Source organism: Corvus brachyrhynchos, unplaced genomic scaffold, assembly GCF_000691975.1.
Source record: "Corvus brachyrhynchos isolate BGI_N302 unplaced genomic scaffold, ASM69197v1 scaffold91, whole genome shotgun sequence".
Taxonomy (NCBI): Eukaryota; Metazoa; Chordata; class Aves; order Passeriformes; family Corvidae; genus Corvus; species Corvus brachyrhynchos.
Window position 1 is genome coordinate 3441635 of NW_008236442.1, and position 22588 is coordinate 3464222.

A 22588-nucleotide genomic window follows, 5' to 3' on the forward strand; every position below is an offset into this window, starting at 1 on the left:
CAGTTTTGGGGTGCCTTTTGAAAGGCTCTGTCTCAGTATCTTTGCCCAGAAATTCAGCTTGGGACTTGCATAGGCCTTAGTCACTGTTGTCTGTGGGCTTCATGTGAGAATATGTTTCAGAGAGGTCACAGTAGTGTCCAGGTGAAACAGGACAGTGTTGGTATCACTGGTACAAGCACAAGAATGGTGACAGTTACTAAGGAAGGCTGGCACTACAACTTCCAGCTAGTACTTCAACACCAATAATGCCTTTGGATCGAGCTCATTTTTTCTGGTAACATCCCTGCTGCAAGGGCTGCTGTTATGTTTGTGTTAGCAGCTTTCTGCCAAGCATGCAAACCAGGGGCTGATGGTTTTTAGCTTTTTTTTCTTCAGTGCTAAGTGATTATGTAGAAACACTCTGTAGGCTCCCCCCACCCTGACCTGCTGCTCACAGCTGCTGCATGGACTGGACTGGCAGGTTGAAGGGCAAAATTGTGTTGCTGTGATATATAATTATTTCTTCCAGCATGAGCCAACAGAGCAGCTTGCTGTGATGATTGTTACGTATACTGCTATGTAAAACAGAATGCAAGTGTAATGTGGGGTTCGGGCTAGTATTTTAATGTTGTAATTAGCAGCCTCTAACCGTAAACAAGTTTTTTTTTAAATCAGTTCCCATGAAGATTATTCCTTTACAGTGCAGGCAGACATACATTTGCAGATGTGGAGTTTATGAATTCTGTGTTCCTTGCAGAAATGAGCATCAAGAACAAGCAAGTGCCTATTTTGCAGACTGTTTTACTCTAGAGCACCTCAGGTGCAGTGTCAGGTGGCTGGAGCCCAGTCCTGCAGGTGGTATTTAAAAAAAGGGATATTACGGCTCAGTGAAAGAGTGGCACTGGAGATGATGGTGCAGCTGCCACCTCTGGGAAGACCTGGATTCATCCTCCTTAACTGCTCCCCAAAAAACACTGATCTAGATTCACAGGTATGTTGCACCTTCCTTTGTGCTGCTCTTCTGGCACAAAATGGGCATAAACCCACCTGAACCTGCTGTTTGGGCTGGTGTGGCCAGGGGGAGCGTGTTGGGGGTCTGGTCTTCGGAGACCACCCTGTGAGGCTGCTTGTGAAGAGAGCACTGAAGTTCTGGAGAGTTGGAAGGGCGTTTGTGTCTGTTCAAACCTGCAAAGGCAATCGTTGTCTCTGTGCAAGGATTAAGTGCCTGGTTTGGCGTACTGTCACATTAAATAATTTATTTGGGGTGAATTCTGAGAAAATCCGGGTGAATATTGTTATTTTGGGTTCCTGGAAAGATGTTGATAATCTCTAAGATACTTAGGTGCTGGAAGCTTGCCAGTTTTAATGTGTTTAAAGCAGCACGATGATAACATAGTATATTGTTAAAGCTTGCCCGTAACCCAAATTCTGAGATGCTGTCTCTTTTCTTTGCAAATATGTGACAACACAAGCTGCTGCAGGAATGGGGGAAACAAGTAGGGCAAGGGCATTGGGGTCTGGAGGTCGGAGAAAAGTAACAAGATGTGGAAACAACTGGAATGTCCTAGGTGAAGGATACTTTGTAGGATGGAGACAGGAGCAATCAATGCTTGCTACTAATCTTGCTGCCAGCCATCCTGTTGTGACATATAAATGCATAAAGAAAACAGGACCTACTGTGATCCTTTCTGGAGGAGAAGCAGCCAGCTAAAAAACTTGGGCCGGAGGTACTGTTTCAGGGTGAGAAGTTGGGAGCAGACTTTGGAAACTGTCAGATGGTGAGAAATTGGGAATATGGGCAAGGGGAACATGTGGTTCTGGCGCTTCAAACTGGGAGGTCGGAATAATGCCATAGAAGTGGAAAAGGATCATTGAGAGATCTGAGTGGGAGAGCCTAGCTGAGCATGTTTTGTGCACATGTACTATTTCCTTTCAGGATTCTTTGGGTTTTTATCTAAATAAAGGAGAGATCCTGTATGAAGTATGACTTTGGAAATGCTTTTTCTGGATGTGTCACTGCATGGTAATATGCTGCTGTAAAGCTGAATTAGGAATACAAACCTTTTCTGTAATGTTTAGTAACTTCAGCCTGGATAAATAACAGTTGCAACCTGAGAGAATGAAATCAGAATGGTATTGACATGTGTATATGTGCAGGAAGGAATGATCTTAGAGAAAAGCAAGAGAAAAAAACCCCTGTTCATTGGAAGCTGGAAGGAGTTGAGGGGGGTGTGGGTCTCTTGCAGTGTCTCCCTGGATTCCATTAACTACTATGTTTGGGTTTCTGCTCAGTCTAGCAAGCTTTATTTTATTTGTTGCAAATATTTACAACTCTGCCTGAGCTCAGCTAGCTAAAGGCACGTTCCAGCTGTCAGTCTGTCTAGTGAAGCCACGGTTCACAAGAGTTGCTGGGATTATTTATTTATTTATTTATTTATTGCTGTTGTATCACGAAGGTTGCTATCAGGTAAATAATTATTCCACCCTCAGAGAAGGTACATTGTAAATCTGCTAAGCTGCTCCTTTGTTTGTTAGGCTTGTGCATAATGAGTTTGGAATTTAAGATTAGTAGTGTACTGTGCAAACTGCTCATTTCGTGACCTCATCCTCGGCTGGGCTCGCCTGCCCCTCCACCTGTCACATCCTGTTGGACACTTGGGGCTATGTTCATTAGGGGAGCTTTGGGTTAGCCTTGCGTCATCTCATTTTTATGTGTTCTGTTGCCTAGTGGAATTTAAAAAAAACCCATGAGGTGGGTGTCTGGGTTCCTTAAAGAACCTCGGGGTGGCTTCAAAGCAGGCTGGTGAACACTGGCCTGTGGAGTTTGGGAATGCCCAAGTTGGCCAGGGAAGGCTGCAAGAGGCTGCTGGTGGTGCTGAATGCTGTCCCTCAAAGATTTGGGTGTCAGGTCCAGGGGAGCTGTTGCTAAACCTTCCTCAGAGTGACGTGCGCAAGGCAGGTGTGCTCTTAGAGAAATGAGGAAGAGCAGGTAGGATGACATCCCCCTGCCCCAGCTTTATCCACTCAGCACATAGAAGTTTTGAGTTCCAGTCCTGACTATGACTCAAGACATAGGATTGAAAGTGCCCACTGTCCTTGGGAGTGCCCAAACCAATAAACCGGGGTCTTTTTTTGCAGAAGCTACTCGGTTTTGCCTTTATATAGTGTTGTTTGAACCTGGTAGGGGCAGGGGGGACTTAAAAAAAAGGAAAGAGTATTTGCATGGGATGGTTCTCACTTTGCTCCAGAAAATAGTTACTTGTATGAAGTGGAACAGCTCTAACCAGGAAGCAAGTAAGATGTGCTCAGAAATTAGATGGTTTTCAGCCCCATCTGAAAGGTAGTTGTCCAAACCTCTGTAATTGAGGTCACAGCATGAAATATGGGGACCTGCTCAAAGTAAGAGTGGTGATATTTGGGGCAGAGAGAGTTGAATGAAGGGAAGGAGTCCTGAAATGTTGCAGGAAGGCAAGGAAGTTGAAGGGTGGTATGGACTCTAATGCCCAAAAGGCCTCTCAGAGTGGTGAGTGTTGGTGAAGAAGCTTCAGGCAAAGGTGGATATTAAGAGTGACGACAAACATACGTTAGTTCTTAGGAGTGCTTAATTTTTTAGGAATGCAAAGTCATTTGTGGTCCAGCAAAAGGAGCTTGAATCTGTGTAGAAACGAGTTAAAAAGGAGTAAGGTGAGTAAGAGGAGTTGAACTAAGATTATGTCTGTATCACAAACTTGTTTTTAATTTAGCTTGTTGCACAATTTACAGTTTCAATCTAATTGCAAAACTGCTCTGCAAGTGATAATTTGGTTCCCAGGTAATGCAACTTTTGATACTGTACAAAGCTGTGCTGTAGGGGCTGTTAGCCCTGAAGATGCTGTGGGCCAGCAAGGACGTTGTGTTTTTCAAGTGTGTCAAGGAACGTAGAAAAGTGTGAAATGGATCTGCCTGTTACGAGGCTCTCAGAGGTGCTGGAGCTGCCCCTGCAACAAAACCAGCATTGGCTGGAAGCAGCCTGGTGTTGCTGCTGGGCATTTTCAGAGCTGGGGAGGGTCTTCTTTGCAGCTTTTTTTGGTATTTCCCAAGGAATTGGCCGCCCTACCTTTATGGCAGCCTCCTGCTTTCTGGGAGAGATCCCTCTGAGCAGGCAGTAACTGCTGTCTTTCCAAAGCAGTCCTCCTTTGTGGAGGAGTCATAATTATCCCTCACTTAGCCTTTCTAATGAAGGTGCTTGTAAGAGTTGTGCTGGGGTGCAAAGATGTCCATAAGGCAAAGTTTCCCTGCCACTGCAGGCACAAGTCACTGTGCCTGCAGTGGTCTCTTGCCCCAGTCTGGGGCACGTGTTCTTGGTTCTCAGGTGGAGCACTTCAGGGACTTGCTCTTTGAAACTGGGGACCATTTGGCATTTTGCCTTGCAGCACCACTTGAGACTATAAATAGACCTGCACAGGAACAGGTCCAGTGATCCTGTGTTCCTGAATGCTCTCTGCTGTGCTGAGAGTTGTGCTGGGTCCGTGAAAAGAAGGCCACTGAGAAAAGGTGGCTCTTGCAGTGAGCTTCCACCTGGGGCACCTGATGGTGGCTTTATCAGCTGGTGATCCCACCATTTCCATCCTCAGAGCTTTCCCTAGGTAGCCTGAAGAGCTGTTTTAGGAAGGCACAGAGATGGAGGCTCAGGGGAGCTGAAGGGTCCCGCTGTCCCCAAGGACTGCGAGAGCATCACTGTGCTATCACTGTGCTGCAGTGCTCAGCAGGGCTGGGGATGCTCTTGTCTGTGCCTTCCTGGCTGGGTGATGAGGACAACCAGCAGCACTGCACGAGAAAACATACTAATGATCTAAAGAAGAAATCCTTCAGGGATTTCTTACTGTTTAAGAAACTCAGTTTAAGTACTGAGTTTGCTCACTGGCCTGTTTTCTCCTCTCATTTTTGGGATGTACTGTGCAGGATGGTGCTGCTTTGTGTGATAACCAGTCCTGTCCCCTGTTGTGGGATAACTCCTGCTCTGTTGCTATGAAACATTTTAGTGAGATGCCAGGTAAAAGGGATGAATATCCATCTGTAACTGCAGAGAGATTTTTTTTCATGGCTCATCTCTTGCTGATCAGTTTTCTGATTCTGCGGGTGGTGGATTTGAATGATTCCAGGTGTTGTCATATAATTATATAGATGCTTGTTTCCCCATCTGTAATTTAATTCCTTTGCATTGAGATTTATTAAATAGCACAGCACAGAAAATTGCAGTATCTGTCCTCATCTCTTCTCAGTGGGTTTATTTTCTGTGGCAAGGACTTTCACAGCTCTTGAAATTCTAAATCTGTAATCACTATTTAATCTAAGACAGTTTTCCCTGTATTTAAGAGCCACAGAATCAGGCTGTGCTTTGGAGAAAATAGCAAATTTGCTAAATTTGGCTGCTTGCAGAGTCATTCAAAGTACACAGGTTGTTCTGCAGGTGCTCTCTGGCTTCTCGTGCTGTAAGGAATGCTGGGTTTTGGAGGTTAAGTGGGTGGGAATGCAGTTCCTCCTTTCCGCATGTAGCACAGGAAAAATTAGGTGGTTGAGCTGCATGCAGTTTATTTGGTGGTGCTTACAGCTGCAGAGCACCCCTGGCAGCAGAAAGATGGGTCCTCTAGAACTGCAAGATTGTATTGATTGTGCTGCATTTCTGCTGGAACAAAAATATAATGGGCTCAGCATTTGCACTTTCCATTTGTGCATTGTTTTCTCCTTATTTTGTGTATTTAGAAAATGCTATGCTCTGCAGACTGCTGGTTTAGTATTTTCTGTGGAATGAAAACCATCTGGATAATTTAACTGAATTTTATCAAAGTTTTTGGGAACAGGCTCTTTTCTGTTTCCTGGCATCTTGTTAGAAGAAGATGAGAATTTGAGTTAAAATTCAGGGAGGTGTCTACGTGCTGGAATTTTAGAAACAATTTGGTCTTGTTTGAGGTTGTAGAAGTAATTGAAATATTAAAATGATGTATAGTGTCTCCCAAAAGCATTATTCCTGAGCAAATGCCTGCATGGACTGTGCTCCCCCCTAAATGTACTTTAAATCCTTGGCGTAGTTGGAGCTGCAAGCTAAGAAAGCATCCAGTGTTCAGGATGAGGCTTCTTTGAAAGAAATCAGGCTTAAATGCCAGCTGAAGTTAAGCATATGTTTAAAGATCTGCCTTAATCAGGCCTTTGTTCAGTGCAACACTTCTGCGTAGTCTTTATTTCAGAATCCTAAATAATTCAATTGGTTTTGTACTCGTAGATTTCATCTTGTTGCAGACCCAGGCCTGTAGCAAACACAGGAGTGATCCACCAAACCTTAAGTGTGTGAGCTGTGCTGCTCAGGACTATTTGTGCTTCAGTTTCAGCTCATGGTTTGAGCTGAAATCTGTGTTGTTGGATTGGGAGAACAGTGTTCAGCATATGGCAAAATCCTAAATCTGATGTACTTTTGAGCCTGACACTGTGATTTTAATATGTTCCACTTTCATTGAAATACTACTTAGAAAAGTAAAAAATCCCACTAGAAAAAGATAAATTCATAATCTTTTCAACATGAGATGCAGAATTAACTGAATTATGGTATAGTCTGTTTAGTAGAGGATGAGCACTATCAACTGGTTTTTATTTTTTTCTTTTTTTCCCCCAAAAGATTTAACTGCCCATTTAGTTTCTGATGTCCTGATGATAGTTTTTGAGATGAGTATTTAGAGCTGCACATGCTTATATCAGACAGAACAGTTCCTTCAGCCCCCCACATGTGTATTTGCCTACTGTGACAGTGAGTGCTTGTGTGGCTTCCCTGGAAAAGGAGCTGGATATGACCACAGCTTTCTGGATCCAAAACTGGGTTGTTCTCAAAGCCAACCTCAGTGTTGTCAAGTCTGAAGCTGGGTGTCACATGGACAGGATCTGAAAGTTTGGAATACAGTTATTTCCAACAGTCTGAAGCTTTTCCCAATGGCTGTACAGACTCACAGTGTCACTGAGGTGACACCTCTGCAGATCATCTTGTCCAGCTCCATTGCTCAGAGCCGTGTCATGCTGGGTTTTGAGTATCTCCAAAGACAGAGGCTTCACAGCTTCTCTGGATGACCTCTTCCAGTATTGATGATCCTCACAGTGGAAAAAAGTGTGGGGCTTTTTTTTGTGTTTTGGGTTGTTTTTTGAGTTATACATAAACTGTTTCCTGACTCCTGTGTCACAGTGCACACAGGACGGACTGTGCAGGAGGCTGCACGTCTCCTCCCCAAGCTGCACTCCCTCAGCTTTGCTTTTTGAAGTAAAACAAGGGACTGCACTATTGGGTTTTGCCCTAAAAACAATGGACTGTTACAGGTCAAGCTAAAGACCTGGTGGGCAAAACTTCTGCATCCTTTTCAGTTGTGACTCAAGGGCCACCAAGTTTTCTTCCTCATTTTGATTCAGTCCTGTGTGACACAGATTAGTTTTTCACTCTGCCATTGCCCGTTGTGGATGGATGCAAAGCACCCTACAGCATAACCCTTGCATTTAATAAGCACTTCAGCTTCAGAGCAGAGGTTGTGTCCAGTGCTGCAGAACTGTGCCTTGGTGTTGTTTGTGCAGAGCATTTGACAGATGCTCATCACTTGCGATGTTATCTGGGCTGTTTAACATGTCTAATAATTCTACCAGGCTGTTGACTAAAATATTCCTGTTCTTTGATGCACCAGCTCTAACTTGTCTGCTATGAATTCACACACTGAAGTTGAAATTACTTCTAAAATAGTAAACATGAACTTTGGCCATTTCTTGCTCTGGGATAATTCTAGAATCGGTTCCTTGGTGTGCACAAAGTGGCTTTCTGTAACCTGTAGCTGTTTCTGTTCATCAGGACAGCACACAGTGCACTTTGGCCAAGCTATATTAAAAAAAATATGACATGGAATTGAGCATCTAATCTTCAGCTGGGGCTGATCTTGTCTTGACTGTCTAGGAGTGCACTTCAGTTTTGTGCAGATTGTTTTTGGCAGCTTCAAGGGCCAACAAACTGGAGATTTTAAAGACTGCATTCTGTAGCATGATAATTTTGTTGGAGTTACTGGAAAAGTTTCTTTCAGAGCTGTCTTCCAGGGTAAAATGAAGTGTAGCAATTAAATAAAAATCTTTAAGGGTACTGTCAATAGCAAGCAAGAGTACAGTGCTATGCCCTGCTATAGCAGTCTTACTTGATTTACTTGGTGTCAGCCATCGAGGTGACCATGTACAGTCTCCAGTTTGTTTTCTGAGGCTGCCTTAATTTCTCTGTATTCTCAAGCTCTGACATGTTTGGATAATTGGAGTTGACTGGCAACAACAAAACACCAAGTATAGAAAATAAGCCATGTTTACTGTTCCAGACTTTGTTCCTTTTGCATTTCCAATAACTGTTGAGAAATAAGCAGAAAGTTAAGGGTGATTTCCCAAAGCAGCATTTTTTGGGGAAGAGATTAGATTTCTTAATGCCTTCTAGAAGCTCCAAAGGAACCTGAGACCCAGTGGACTTAGTGGTCCTTCTTACTTCATGATTTTAGATGAGGATGATATTAGCATTTAGGCAGTCCTTTGGGGCTTTTCTTGTGTAAATTAGAGTGGCTGTGGATGGTTAACAGTGAACAGCAATGGCTGCTCTCTCCAGGTGCCTATGGCATAGTTAGCTGTTTGGTGCTTTGGTGACAGAATTAACACCATGTGAGTGATGAATGTTGGCAGATCTTGATAGCAGTTTTTGCCTCTACCTGTAATTCATGAAGTGGGAGCTCTTTTTACCCATTGCTTTTGTTTGTCTCCCCACGTTTATCCCGAGGCTCAGTGGTGTGGACGAGGCAGGTGAGAAGCAGGTGGGGGAGAGGTCTGGATATCTGCTTACAAGGCCATCACAAAATGCCTGTTGAGTGGCTCACTGCAAATGCAAGATTCTGGAGCAGGAGGAGTCCTGTCCTCTGTCATCTGGGTAAAACGTGGGATCCTGGGAGGTCTTAATGTGTGGGCTGCAGCTTGAATAAAGCTGTTGGGGCAGTTTAACTGTGCAATGCTTAACTTCAATTAAGTTGTCAAGTTTAGCATTGCTTTAGGCATTAATAGAGTTTTACTCTCACTTAAAAATCTGGTTTAGTAATTAACCTCCATTTTATTCTGGAGTTCAGAAGGTGCTCATTTAGTGCAGCAAATCTAATGTCATGTGAATTAAAACATGAAAGATATGCAGTAATGAGAAACTGAAACAGGGTAGTGCAGAAATTTGATTATATGCAGTTTACAGAGAGCTGTGCTAGAAGCTGCGTTCTTAATGAGAAGTGTGTTAAAGGCACAGTCTTGCCTCTGCACTTGCAAGGTTAAGGGATGTTCTGAATTAAATTGGGAGTTAGTAATGGAGCTGGTATTTGTCATGTTGCACACTGAGTTTTTGTTGCACTGAGGTTTATTGTACAGCTTTTTCTGAAGTCTGGACATGGGATGGCTGTGACTGTACAACTACCAAAAGGTGCGAGGCATGTGCAGGGGCTGGGAGGGGTGTATAAAGATGAAGATGCCCTTTTCTGTTCTAATGGAAGTTTTCTGTTCCAACTCCAGCATATTCTGCAGAGTTTATTGTTGGAGAGAGGCACAGAAGGTGGTACATGAAGGAGAATTACACCTCCAGGCAGCAGAGTTGCTTCACAAAAATTGGCCTGGTCTTTGTGATTTAGTTAGTAGAGCTCTTCATGCTGCTGTGCCTGTATTTTACATCCTACCATAGCCATTAGTGTTATAAAGTCAAGTCCCCAGCTCCTCTGGCAAGGGGACTGTTTAACTACTCCCGGCACTGCATACAGATGGGTTTAATTTTCCTCAGAAAGTGTCAGTTTATTGCGTGTATGTGTGGGGTATGTGCCAGCTGGTAAGTCCTGTGCTTTTCAGGATTGGGCTGCTGGCATCACACCAGTTCATACAGGCTGACTTGCCTTTAGATATAAGGTACAGGTTCTCAAACAGCCTGGAAAACTGCACCAGTTTCTGCTGCCCAGGAGTTTTGGGTGACTGCAGGGATAAGGGACAGCCTTCCCTTTTTATACTGGACACTGCATGCACAAAATGCTGATTACACATCTTTTTTTGGTCTGTGAACCAGATGCTGTGTAACAACTCCAGTTTAGAACATGAACATTTGCAGAGCAATGCTGTCTTATTCTTTTGCCCTGTAATGTGTGTTCTCACGTTAAAGTGCACTTTTACCAATTATTTGTCATTGTCTACTTCAGAAAATGTTGAAGGCGAAGATGCAGAAGGCTCAGCGTTTTTCCAGTCACCACCTCTCTAACTTAGGTATGTGAAATCAGAGGCTTCTTCTTTGTTATCATTTGAGTGATTTAAGGTAAAAAATAGCTTCTTATCACTTACTTAGCTGCTTGATTTCCAAGGCAGTAACATGGGGTAAAAGTTCACCTCACGAGTGTCAGAAGGACTCTGCACTACGTGGGTGTGGTTTTGTGCTACACCTGATGTCTGCAAGGTATGGCTGTGCCCAGTGCTGAGAAGGATCTGGGCTCTTAAACAGCTGTAAGTAGAGTTGGTTTATCTTGCTGATTCAATGGGAAAGGACCACACATGCTCAAAATAAAAAGTTTTCCATCTGCTGACAGAACCGACTTGTGCTACAGCCACACAGTTACAAGACCCAACTCAGGGGAGGATTGAGAAGCAGACTGTGGGCCAGACTCCTCCTGCTGTGGCAGCTTGCAGTTATGCTGGGTTGGATGGAACTTAAAAGCATGCTGCTGACCTTATAAAAACATGGTAGAAGTCATGTGTGAGTTGCACGGTTGCTGGCCTGTGGTTGTTTGTGTGCAGTTGAACTTCACTGTCTTAAAACCAGCATTCCAGCAGAAAGTGTGACAAGTACCATGCTTACAGCCAGTGACACCTTTACCAATGAGTGCAGTTTGAGGACTTTGTGACTGATTCTTGATATTTTTGACATGAAGGAGAAGCATATGCCTGTGGTCTGTTAACCTGCCAGGGCTCTCTTCTTCAGCTTTATGCTTACTCCATAGGAACCATGACCCAAAAATACAGGCTCACTGAGCTAATCATCTTACAGCTCAAGCATAGTTTAGTTAATTCTGTGTAATAATTTACTGCTGTCAGCTCTACAGCAAGAGTTATCTGTGTGCAAAGTCCTGGTTCACAGCAAATACCACGTAATGCAGGTTAACACTAACCCCTCTGACTACAGACTAAGCTAAACTGTCTTAGAACAGGTTGGCTGTTGTCTAACAGCACGCGTGGCTGCTCTGTCTGCTCCGCTGCTGGATGGTAACGTCTTTAGCCAAGAGATTTGGAGGGACTGCTGGAGTCCTCCTGCCACCACTGAGGCCTGGAACCGTTTGTGTTGACTGAGGCTGTGATGGCCAAGTCATCCTGTGTTAATCCATTTTCCATGGAAGACAGAAAATGTAGATAAAGGATGAAATGGGGTTAAGTTCTTCCAGTGAGTAGCTGCTGCTGGTAACTGTGGACTAGTTTGACAGGGTTCACATCTGTGTTAACTTTCAGAAGACAACATGAAGCTATTATGCAGTTACTACCCACTCCAGGATCTGCACATCAATTAGGAGAGGCTGCTTACTCATGCTCCTCAAAAGTTGTGCCAAAATAGCTATTACATTATGTCAGAGCTCATATTTTCGTCCTGAACAATTAATCAGAATATAAACCTTGTTTCTCCTCAGCAGCTTTGAATATAGACCTACAACTTTGATACAGGGTGCTTTCAGCTGTACTGGTTGAAGAGGGCTCCCCTGTTGTTGACACACATCAGGGAAATGGTGATGAAACGTGACATTATTTTGTCAGCAGTATATCTGGGAAGCTCCAACAACACCATCTTCTGTAAAAAGCTTTTTTTCTATGTGTTACGACTTATTCTACTGTAACACTTCAGGTCCCTGCTCGGGACATAGCGTCCCGTGCTGCTGGTAGGTGCTGTGTGAGCATGAGGGGAGGTGGTGGGCTGCTTCACAGCAGCTCAGCCATCTGAGAATAAGACACGAGAAGCAGATGGCTGCAGGGGGAAACAATGAGGCAGAGCTGTCAGCATGATGGGATGGAGTCCTAGCACACCCACTGCCTTGCTGTTGGCAGAACCCTGCTCCTTGTCCTGCCCAGGAGTGAGCTCTTGATGGACTTGGTCGGGGCAGGTACACCTGGAGGTTCCTCTGAGGATCTTCCTTTGCAAGTGGGGTAAAGCACTGAGCAGCGCTGGAAAGTTGTTGGGAGAAATGTGGCATTGTTGGTGACCATCATCCAGCTTTCCTTCTCGAGCATCAGGAAAGTGTGGCTCTGGATCCCAGCCCTGTTCCCTTGGGTATTTGTGGTGGCTCAGTATGGGCCAGAGATTCATGGCAGCAGGGCCTTGGACAGGTGTAGGGTCTCAGGTAAGATGTGACATGGCAAGGAAGTAATGCCTGTGGTGAAGTGACAAAACCTGTTGTAACGAAAGCAGAATATTTGCTTTACTGATGCTTGTGGTATAAGACAGGAATGTGGAGACACATTTGTCTCCTGATCTTCCAGGCTGTCCTCCTATAAGAGCTGCCTGATAATGCTATTCAGGAGCTCCTTTTGCGGGAGTATTTGTACTGTGCAGCACAAAACTTGAATGAGGATTCTACAGAGAAAACAGTGCCATCATACTGATGGCCACGCTAAGCTCTGTGCTGTAATTCTTGATCTCAATTCACAATTTTTTGTCTTTTTTTTGTCTTTTGCCGAATACCTTTAATGCAGAGAACATTATAACTCAGAAAAGATGGTGTATGATAAAAATAGAAGCACTTGCTCCAATTCTTCCATATGTTAATGGCTGGATTTTCAGGCAAGAGATTCCAGTAAGATGTGCCAACAGTCTGAATACCTGCATGTGCCGCGGCCCTCTTTCCATGAAAAAGCTGTTTGGGTTGGAGACAACGGTGAAGTCATTGGGAGTGTTTGGTATCTCTGTGAACTGATTCCAATTCAGTGTGATTTTATTAGAAGAAATGAAGTATTGTAATTCGTGAGGTACTTGCGAGGTTCTTGCTTTGGAAATCCTGTCTTACTTCCATTTATTTCTTCTCCATTGGAAAATCATGAGTGTGTAACTTCAACACACTGCAGGCCATCTGGAAATAGCTGAAGCAGGCTAAATTACATTTGATAAAAACTTTTCAAAGACTCTTTCTGTGGGGAAAGGGAGGATGGAAACCTGGAAAAAGCTTTAATAGGAAAAACAGACAGATTAGGGTTCAATAAATCGGAAATTATGGTAATGTTTTCATTCAAAGAAAATGCACAGGCAGAGATGTTAGATGATAATTGAACACAAATGCTGAACCATCAAAGTGGTCCCTTGCCAGTGGCTGTTCTCTTGGTTTATTCTTTTTTCTACCAGTTAATGTATATGACTTCAAGATGCAAACCACTTTTCCATCATTTCACAAGATAGCTACCTGGATTAAAATAAAAGTAAACACATGAAATTAAATAATGTGGGTTTGTAGCGAAAGTAATAAGCTTAAGCAGGTAGTTAACACGTGGATTTGGTTGCTCAGGAGGCTGTGGAGGTAGATTGTACTGGAAGTCTCAAAAAGATTGGGCAGTTTAATGGACAAACCAGACACTGAGGGCAGGTGGACTGGGGTTGCTCTATCCCTCAGTTAATGACTGTGGATGCTGGAGGGGAACAGACCACAGAGAGTAGCTGGGCTTGTGTCCTTTCCCACTAGAGACAGGGTGCTGAACAGGACAGGATGTGACTCTGCCTCTCCCATGCATTCTCCAGCACCTGGGTTCTGGTGAGAACCACTCAGCCGAGCTCTGGCAGGTTGGATGTCTCGTTCCTTCTTTCTCTCGTTGTTTCAAACCCAGGAACAACTCGTCAAAGTGTGGACTAATGAATCATTGCAAGTGCTTGATGTGTTGGCAGCTCCTTGCCACCCAGCTTCACACTCTGTTCTGCTGCCGTAATTTTAAGAAACTATTGGAACAGTGCCCTCCTCCCCCAAAAAAAGTCTATCCAGAGATCTGGGAAGTAATGTATGCAGCCCTCCCCCAGTTTATTTGTACCAAGCCATTTGGGTAGGCCTTGGTGTTAGTTTTAGCTACAGAGCAGGTTTTAGTCAAGGAATCAAAATCTTGGATATACTTAACTCTGAGAAGGTAATTGAGCCAGCTATTCCAGAATTGATGAAAACAAACTCATCTGAGTTGGGAGAATCCAGTCCAAGACACCAAAATCTCCCAAGTCCATAAGAAAGAGTTTTGCTTTACGTGGGGTATTAGTCATTATGCTGTCAGTCATGTTTGTTAGTTTGATCTAGAATTTATTTAGCAGTCTCTCATGCCAAGCTGTGTTCTGTATTCATTTTTGCAGGTACAGGTGACTTGTTTCTTTTCCCAGTGTCTTAGTTTAGATGAAAAACTGAAATCTGTACTTTCATCAGCTATTTGTCATATTTTATTTGACTCACAAAGTCCATATCATGATGTAGTTCAGTGTACATGTTAAAACAACTTAGCCCAGTACTTCTAAAAGGCTGCTGTCTCTGGGGAGCAGATGCCTTGTGAGGGGGATCTACTTCCCTTGGTTTGGCTGAGGGCTCAGTAGGTTGCATTTGTGCTTTCAACAGAGAAGAAATAGGGAGTTATGGAAGTGTATGGTCTTCTCCTTACTGGGCACTCAATGAATCTTTGGTTTTTCACCCCACATCCCTGTAACACCTTGACCCTTTGCTTTCAGCAGCAGACCACAAGTCACACTGCAGGTGAGCCTGGCCAGAGGAAGAGTTTCTGTTTTACAGGGGGGTGAAATCAGGGACAGTGTTTCATCTGGAAGCTGGGAATCAGGCTTTCCTTCTAATCCAGAGAAACAGTCCCCTTCTCCAAGAACTTAAACCCTTTTCCAGTATTTGAAAAGTTGCCTGCTCGCCTCTGCTAGTGTTCCTGCCTTTTATTTTCCTCCATTTCTGCAGTGTCAGGAAGAAAAAATAAATCTGTAATCCAAGTAACATCCTAAATATAGAAGTGCTAGTTTACAAATGAGAAATCTTTCTGATGGCTTCAAAATGGTTTTGTAATAAAAGGAAATGCATTTGACACTGCCAGAATTTACAGTCCCACCAGAGACTTGTGAAAGAACTGCTATACCAAACAGCCTGGGCTGGAATGGAGCTTGTTGACATGTAGGGGTTACTGAAGGGTATTTCTGGCTGTTGCCATGAGGATGGCTTAGCAGGAAAAAATACCTTCTCTGCAACTACTGTAGGGCTTGTCTGTACCATCAGTTTTATGAAAAAGCATGTTAATAGAAGGTGGTTAAGGAAGGAGGCTGCTTTTCAAAATGGGTACCAGAATATGGCCCCTGAGAGCCAGGAGGAAGGGGTTATGAGCAAGTCTGGTGTGGGTGGTACAATCTAATACTGCTTTTGGCTGTTTAACCGAATAAAAATCAGTTTTGCTGGAGTCCCTGCAACTTTCAGGCTTTATTTTTTTTCTCTGTCTTTCTTTCTCCAAAATCTTTCAGACTTTGAGTCTCTCATGTTCACTTAAAATTGCAGGAAGGTGTCACAGTGGTCTTCAGGTGCTGTCAAACACAGAGACCATTCTCAGCCATTTGATGAGGTTTAGAGGTGAATGGTCTTACTCCATTTGACAGCAGTTATTTACAGCTACATCCAGGGGTCCAGCTCTGTTTGGTACTTAGAGGCACAACCACAAAGGAGTTACTGAAAATGCATAGTTTGCCACGGTTTCTGCTTGTTCTACCTTTGGAGGCACTGTCGTATTGGGGAGAGAGGAACCTTCTACCCCAGCTTCCCAGAGTGTCCAAAAATAAAACGCTATGGGAGGACTTGAAAAAATGGCTGATGCTAGAAGGGAATAAAAAGTCTGTAATGAACTTTTCTCCTACCAAAAGTAGTTTGCGGCGTGAAATAAGATGGCTAAAACAAGTATTGAAATTTGATCAATAAAATTGTCTATTAAAACTGGGGATCTAATCATTGTCTTCAGATGAATTTGCCATCTTATTCATGCACGAGGCTTGCACTATATTCTTTTCATCTGCAGGCCTCTTAAGGGCTTTATTGCTTGCCTGGGATCCTATGTTGGTGCATGATCAGAGACTGTAATGTCATGGTATACTGAACATCGAGGATTTGCTTAAATGTTTTGCTAAAGATGAGTTCCCCGTGCTGTGACAGTGGTTCAAACAGCAAAACCCCAGTTTTAAAGCCTTTAGTTTTCATCCACGTTTAGGCCTGTGATTGTATAACCTGTTTCTGTGGGTGGTGGGGCTTTGCTCTGTCTTTTGCGGTGACTTTAACGTGAGGGCTTCTGCTGCCCTCACACCAGTGGCTCTTGTTTGAATCCCCCCTGTGCTAGGGACCACCAGGCTCTGCTCCTCCTTGGTACGCAATGAAAATACCTCCATGAGCTCTCAGAGATGTTTCAGGTTACATAAACCAGGATTTAAAATAGTATCTTTTTCACAACATTTGGAACACGTGTTCGTGAATATAAATTTTCAGCGCAGTGCCAACAGAGTTAGTTTAACAGATGCAGAGCTCTGTTACTAAGAATAGTTTCTACAGTTATCTCCCCACACAAATTTTCTCCCTGGGCATTTGCTATGTGCTTATCAACACTGCAGAAGATCATATGCATGTTCTTTTTTTTTTTTTTTTTCAGAAAATAGTCTGCAAGCTTTCTGCTTTCAGAAGCTATTGAAAGCACGTTCTTCTGAAGCCACACTGAGTTTCAATTGATGAATCAGAATTCTGCATGGAAAGATTTGGGTACAAACACAATAAGAAAATTTAGCAATACTTTTTTCTTGCTTGTGGTTTTTTTCCCCATTCTTGCTTTCACTTGGTAAACAGCAACACTTGCTGGCAAGAATGGGAATAACAGATCAATCTGCTTATTTTCAGTTGTCGGATTGTTGTGTGTGTCAGTGATCCAGCTCTTTTCCAGCTGTTAGCCAGTGAGAATTTACCTGGTGGGGAGGAAGATTTAATGTCTTGGCAAAAGATGCAGACTCTTCCCTAGCGACATTAAGCCCATAAGAGAACCCGAAGTCAATTTCAGATTTTATTTGAATGAAAGCAGAATTCTTGGAGTTTTCCCACTAAAATGAAACTCTCACGAGTTAAGCAAAGGATTTGGTCACCAGTAAACTCAGGAAACTATATTTAAACAAGAAAGAAAGAGTTAATTGAAGGTTGCCTGTTCCTCTTTTGCTAAGCAGCAGGACTTTTGTAGGGTGTGAAACTGTGGTTATTAGCCAGGGTTAATGGGGATTGTCTCGTTCATTACCATACACTGTTAAGAGCAACTGTTGGTTCCTCTGTTCAAGCAATGCTTCTGTTGCCAGTGCTGTCAGGAGATCTGCTTCATTTAAAAAAAACAAAGACCTGGGCTTGGTATGTTAGTAGCCATTGAAGTGGAACATAAAAGAAATACAATAGGAACAACATACTGAAAAGAAACACGGTTTTTAAGGTAGTCGAGTGCTTAATTCTTTTGTAATCAAAGAGAATTCAAGTGCCCACACACAGTAAAAATATGGCTGGGGAAAAGAAAGTGTCAAAACTAGCAAAAAGGCTTTGGGTCTGCTGAAGTAAAGGGGAAAAAATGAGGGAAAGTATAAAAAAAAACCCCAAACCAACCAACCAAAACAAACAAGAAAACCCTCCACCAAACAAAAACCCCACCTTGTTTTGGTGGAGGTTAAGGAACACAGCTTGATTGCCATGATGTCCATTTTGTGTCCCACCACATCTGACAGGTGTCAGCGGAACATGGAGGTTCTGCATCAGGTGTGAACGCTGCAGAATTACTTGTCTTCTGTCTGCTTTGGTGTCCAGTAACTTATGTATAATAAGTTACAATTTTAGAGAAATGGTGGTGAGGTTTTTGCATCTCTATTTTTGTGCATGTCTTAAGTTCTGTTGTTAAGATTGCATTGTTTCTTGTATGTGGGACAGCACAGTCCTAAATCTTTGGACGATCAAGGGAAAAAAAGAGTTTCTGTGAAAGCATGTGGAACAATGTGCATGGCTTAGCTTGGGAGAGGGAACCCTTTGCCTGTGTCCTGTGAACATCACTGCTGGTGCGTTGTTGCTGAGCTATAGGCAGAGCTGGATGTGCTTGGATAACTCTGAGGCAAGTGAGCATCTGCTAGAGTGGACACAGCTCTGTGCTTTGGGAATAGCAGGGGATAAGCTTCCCTAGTAACTGAGTTTTGTACTTTCTTTTATTGACCTTGATAATAGCTGTTGTGAAGGTTGCTGGGATTGGTGGTGTGGTCTGTAGTGTCAATTCTCATCTTCCAAATTCGGAGTTCAGTTCGTTGGCACTACTGGCTGTGGTAGGTCCAACCTCCCTGGGAGTTGTCCCTTCCCCACCCTGCTGGTTTCATAGAAAAATCGATTTTTCAGCAATTTAAAACTTTTTCCATAGGTGGCATTTCTTTCTGCTCTGCTTTTACAGGCTTCAACATTTGTGGTGCAAAAAATCTGTGCTGGGCTATTTGCAGGATTCCCTAAACAAGGAACTACTGCTCTGAGTCTGGCTCTAAGTGTTGCAGTCCCTTCCCTTGCATAAAGACCACCTGTGTGGTTGGATTCTGTGTGGATTCATCTCCTAAGGTAACTTTAGGGTCAGCTGTTGGGAAAAAAAAACATAGCTGGGCCAAGGAATCTGGAGCCTGCTGTCATGTACTTCACTTGTCTGTACCTGGGGGCAAAACTGATTCCTGAAGTTGTGTAGGACTTCCCCCTTGAAACAGGGAGTAGGAATATGGGGAGGCAGAGGAAAGCTTGGGATTTTCCATATTCTTGAGCTTAATTTAAGACGGTGATTCAGCCAGCCAAGGGAGACAGTTTATCTGTTCAGCTCTGGTACAGGCGTTGCCTCTTCTTTTGCCAAATACCTTCGAGGATGGGAAGAGACAACATGGTCCTTCTGGAAACCTGAGAAGAATTTTGGTGGTTAAAAAGAAATAAAATAAACTTGAATCTGCTGAGTCTGTGCTGCCATTTGCACTAATAGAAGAGAGTAGGGATTACAGCAGAGTTCAAGAAAAAAGCCTTGAATCTATGAGTATGTAATTTTAAGGAAGCCTTTTATTTCTGACTGATCTGTGTGCCTTGATGTTTTTTTTTGTCTCCTGGAAAAGGCTACTGTGTATGGTTTGTCCATCCAGCAGCTGTGGTAACCCTTAACTCTAGAGTGCTGTGCTGTAGGTCTGAGATAAGTGTTGAAATCTGCATGTTTGTTTCTGAAACACGATAGAAATGTAATAATTTCTGAAGATCAGCTATAGATTAGCAAATACTTGGTGAGTCATATCTTCCCCTTCCTTTTTTTTTTTTCTTAAGCATGTCATAAACGTTTAGGAAAGCTCATTCATCCCAGATAGGTGTGAAATCAATCTTTGATGCATAGGGTTGTGACTCAGGGACTGGAAACAAAAAGGCTACTTGGTGTAATATCTGCTGTTGTGCTCTTGCCAAATGCCTTGAGCAGAGGGGGAAATCTCTTCTGCTCCAGTTTGTTTGGGAGATGCTTTGAAGATTATGGATCTCTTCCATATAGCAGGCACCCAATTAACTGTGATTAGGAGTGTTGTAGGTAATAGCTCTGCTATGAGGATGAAGAGAAGATGAGAAAGATGAATAGCACAGGATGTGGAGGTATTGGCTGGATGTGTGAGGGGAGGTGATGGGGTATTGGGAGTCTTGTTCCACGGGGTACAAGACAGCAGGGGAGTGTGAGACATTCCGGCCTGGAGGAAGCTTTTTCGGGAGGGTTTCTGGGGCAGGCGTCAGCAGCTGGCTGGGAGCTGATGTCAAGGTGAGTTTCTGCTTAATCTCCTCTCTCTGGCTTCAGTCCCTCTCTTTGTTGTGTATGTGCCTTTGGCTCTTCTGATGGTATAAGTGGGACTACATCCCTACAAGATCCTTAGGTTTTTTATGCAGCACAAAGAGGAACTCAAAGCCTTTAGAATCTGTCTGTTGCCCATTCTTTCTGGCTTGAAATTAAGTATGTCAAATATATCTGTAGCTGTGAGAACTTTCTGTATCCTTCCATGTCCATCTTCTCCCCCCAGGATGCTTCCCATCCCTTTCTTCCCATACTTGCTCTTGAAACATGGAGCTGGTTTTGTCTGTTAGTAAAGTGAGCTGGCTGCCATAATTTCCTACATGTTCTTAGCCTTCTCCCTTCCCACCTTGGAAGTCATTATTCCAGATTTGTCTTGTGTTATAGCACATCTGCTTCACCTTCCCAAAGCTTTTGCTGTGTCCAACAGACCGCATTCCATGATTGTTATGTTTGTGAACCACTTCAAATGATTTTATTAGGGAACTGTGCTGTAAGTTGAGAGATGGCAGGGAGTGGGTGTTGTGTTTTTACAGCTCTTGGTGGCACACAGGAGCCTCTTCACTGTTCCCAGTGGATGCCAGGTACTCCGGAGCTTGCTGTTCCAGGAACAGATTCTATCCAGCCTCTTGCAGCTGAGGCTGATGGAGCAGTTCTCAGGGCTCTCTTGCATGCTGAGTGTGCTTGAGCAGTGTTGATGTTCCTGTAATTGCACTGGGTGGACAAACAGGCTGCTTATTGCTCCTGTGATTGCCCAGGAAATGTTCTGTCAACTCCACCCTTTCTTTCCTGATATGTAGCACATCCCTCTGATCCAGTGGTGAGCTAAGCTGGAGAGGGGAGCAGAACACTGCGTGAGTCATCTCACAAAGCTTTTGCAGCAGGTGTCTGGCTGAATCTGCTTACCCACCTTTCTTAACTCACAGTCCTTTCCTGCCCCATTTCTCCAGTTTCTTTGGGTTGTTGTTTAACAAGGGGCTCTTATAGAAAGAGACTTGTTAGCTTACTTTTTGCCATCTGTCTTCCATTCTTTCCCTCGAGATCTTTAGCTTGCAGTGCAGGGGATAAACTGGCAGGTAAAGATGATCTTGAGATACTTTGTGCTGCAACACTTCTATGGCAGCATGGCATAAAATCAGTTTCATTCCAAGAAAATGAGGGGAAAGGATCAGCAGAGCTGCACCTGGGGAGGAAGGAGAGGGAGGACTCCCAGACACAATGCTGTTTCAAGTCAAACTTCGTCTTGGCCTTGTTGCATCAAAATGAATCGACCATTTCATACGGAAAAGATATTTCTCCTTCCTTCGAAGGGAAGAAGAGATCCACAGTAGGAAGTGGTTGGGGGTTTTTTATCATTATTAAAAAAGACAAACAGACCCTTTGGCTAGCATCTATTGTAAGGACTGCTACTGTCTCCTGGCACTCTTCTGTCTCCTCTCATGTTTCTTATGTTGTCTGTCTTCTATAATTAAAGTTTTTCAGGACATGAGTGGTCATGTTTGCTATTTGTGTGGTGCTGTTTGTACAAGATGCTGATTGATGTTGACTGCCCTTGTGCACTGTGGCAGTGCAAACAAATAATTAAGTAGCAGATAGAGATTTGGTGTATATATGAGTGAATATGCATAACCCCCCTGATATACTGATATGGAAGGGGAAATACAGACAGAGCCTTAGGTTTTGTGACTTTGATAAATAAACTGGTTTTAGGTAGTGGGACAGTGGGTAAAATACCCAATGTGCTCAAGGGAATGTGGCAAAATAGAAGCCTCTGAGTACGGGGAGCTGTCAGGAATTGCAAGTCATTCAGCAGCTGCTTTGTTTAATATTTTGAAATGTTATTGTAACTTTTAATGCAGATGGGCAAACTTTTACTCATTTAAACAATTAATTTTATTCAAATGTGTACAATAGAGTGTATTAATGCTTTTGGTCCTCATCAGTTTTTTACCTAGTCAGAAAGAGAAAGCTGTAATAGGGTCTCCAGCAAGTCCATTTTGACGTAAGTCCACTCTTCAACTCCTCCATCACTGGATAAATGCTGTATGGTTTCTTTTCACAATGTAAATATTTAAAGGGAACATAACTTGTCGGTGGAAACCATCTAATTAAAAGTATTAGGAGCTGTGTTTATTTATAACATGTATGAATAATTATTACTCAAAGTCTGGGTATTATTTTCTTGGGAAGTCCCTCATTAGAAACTCTGCATCATCAAGGGTGAACTGCACTGTTACTTAACCAGTTTCGGTTTGCATCTGGGCAGAGGCGTCAGAAGACAACTGCAGAGGCAAAAGGAACATGCTGTGAATATGAAAGCAAATTTTCCAGCATCCCAGCATTTTTCGTAATTATTTTTATATACATGTCTGGAGCTTAAACACGGTCAGCACTGAGCTGCTTGAGTGGTGCAACGTTGTGTGCGTGGAGTGTTGCTGTGGGTGGTGCAGGGAGGAAGGGGGACAGCGGTCAGGGAGCAGGGTGTGCTTCCTCTGCTTTGTGCCAGTGCTGCTGAGCATCTCTGGGCCTGCCGTGTACCTTCTGCCAGACTGCAGTCCCTCGGTGCAGCTCTGCTTGGATTATACAGCCAAGCATTTGGCCCCTCTCCATTTCTTTTCGAACAGGGACCATTGTTTGCGCTTGGACAACAGTGGCTGTGTTTTCTAATTCGAAAAATGCCTTATAGAAGAGGCCTTTATCATCATTCCTG

At 43.4% G+C, this 22588-nt stretch overlaps 1 protein-coding gene across 2 annotated transcripts in view; it reads left to right on the top strand.

Moving 5' to 3' along the window:
* The first annotated feature begins 730 nt into the window (after positions 1 to 730).
* Positions 731 to 22588, top strand: part of MITF (melanogenesis associated transcription factor) — a 95255-nt gene continuing 73397 nt past the window's right edge. The window contains exon 1 of one of the 2 annotated variants that reach the window (XM_017747223.1): positions 731 to 970. The gene's annotated coding sequence lies outside the window, so the exon portion shown is untranslated. Of the gene's footprint in view, positions 971 to 10217; positions 10282 to 22588 lie in introns of those variants that run through there. The other variant, XM_017747220.1, reaches the window with a different exon arrangement.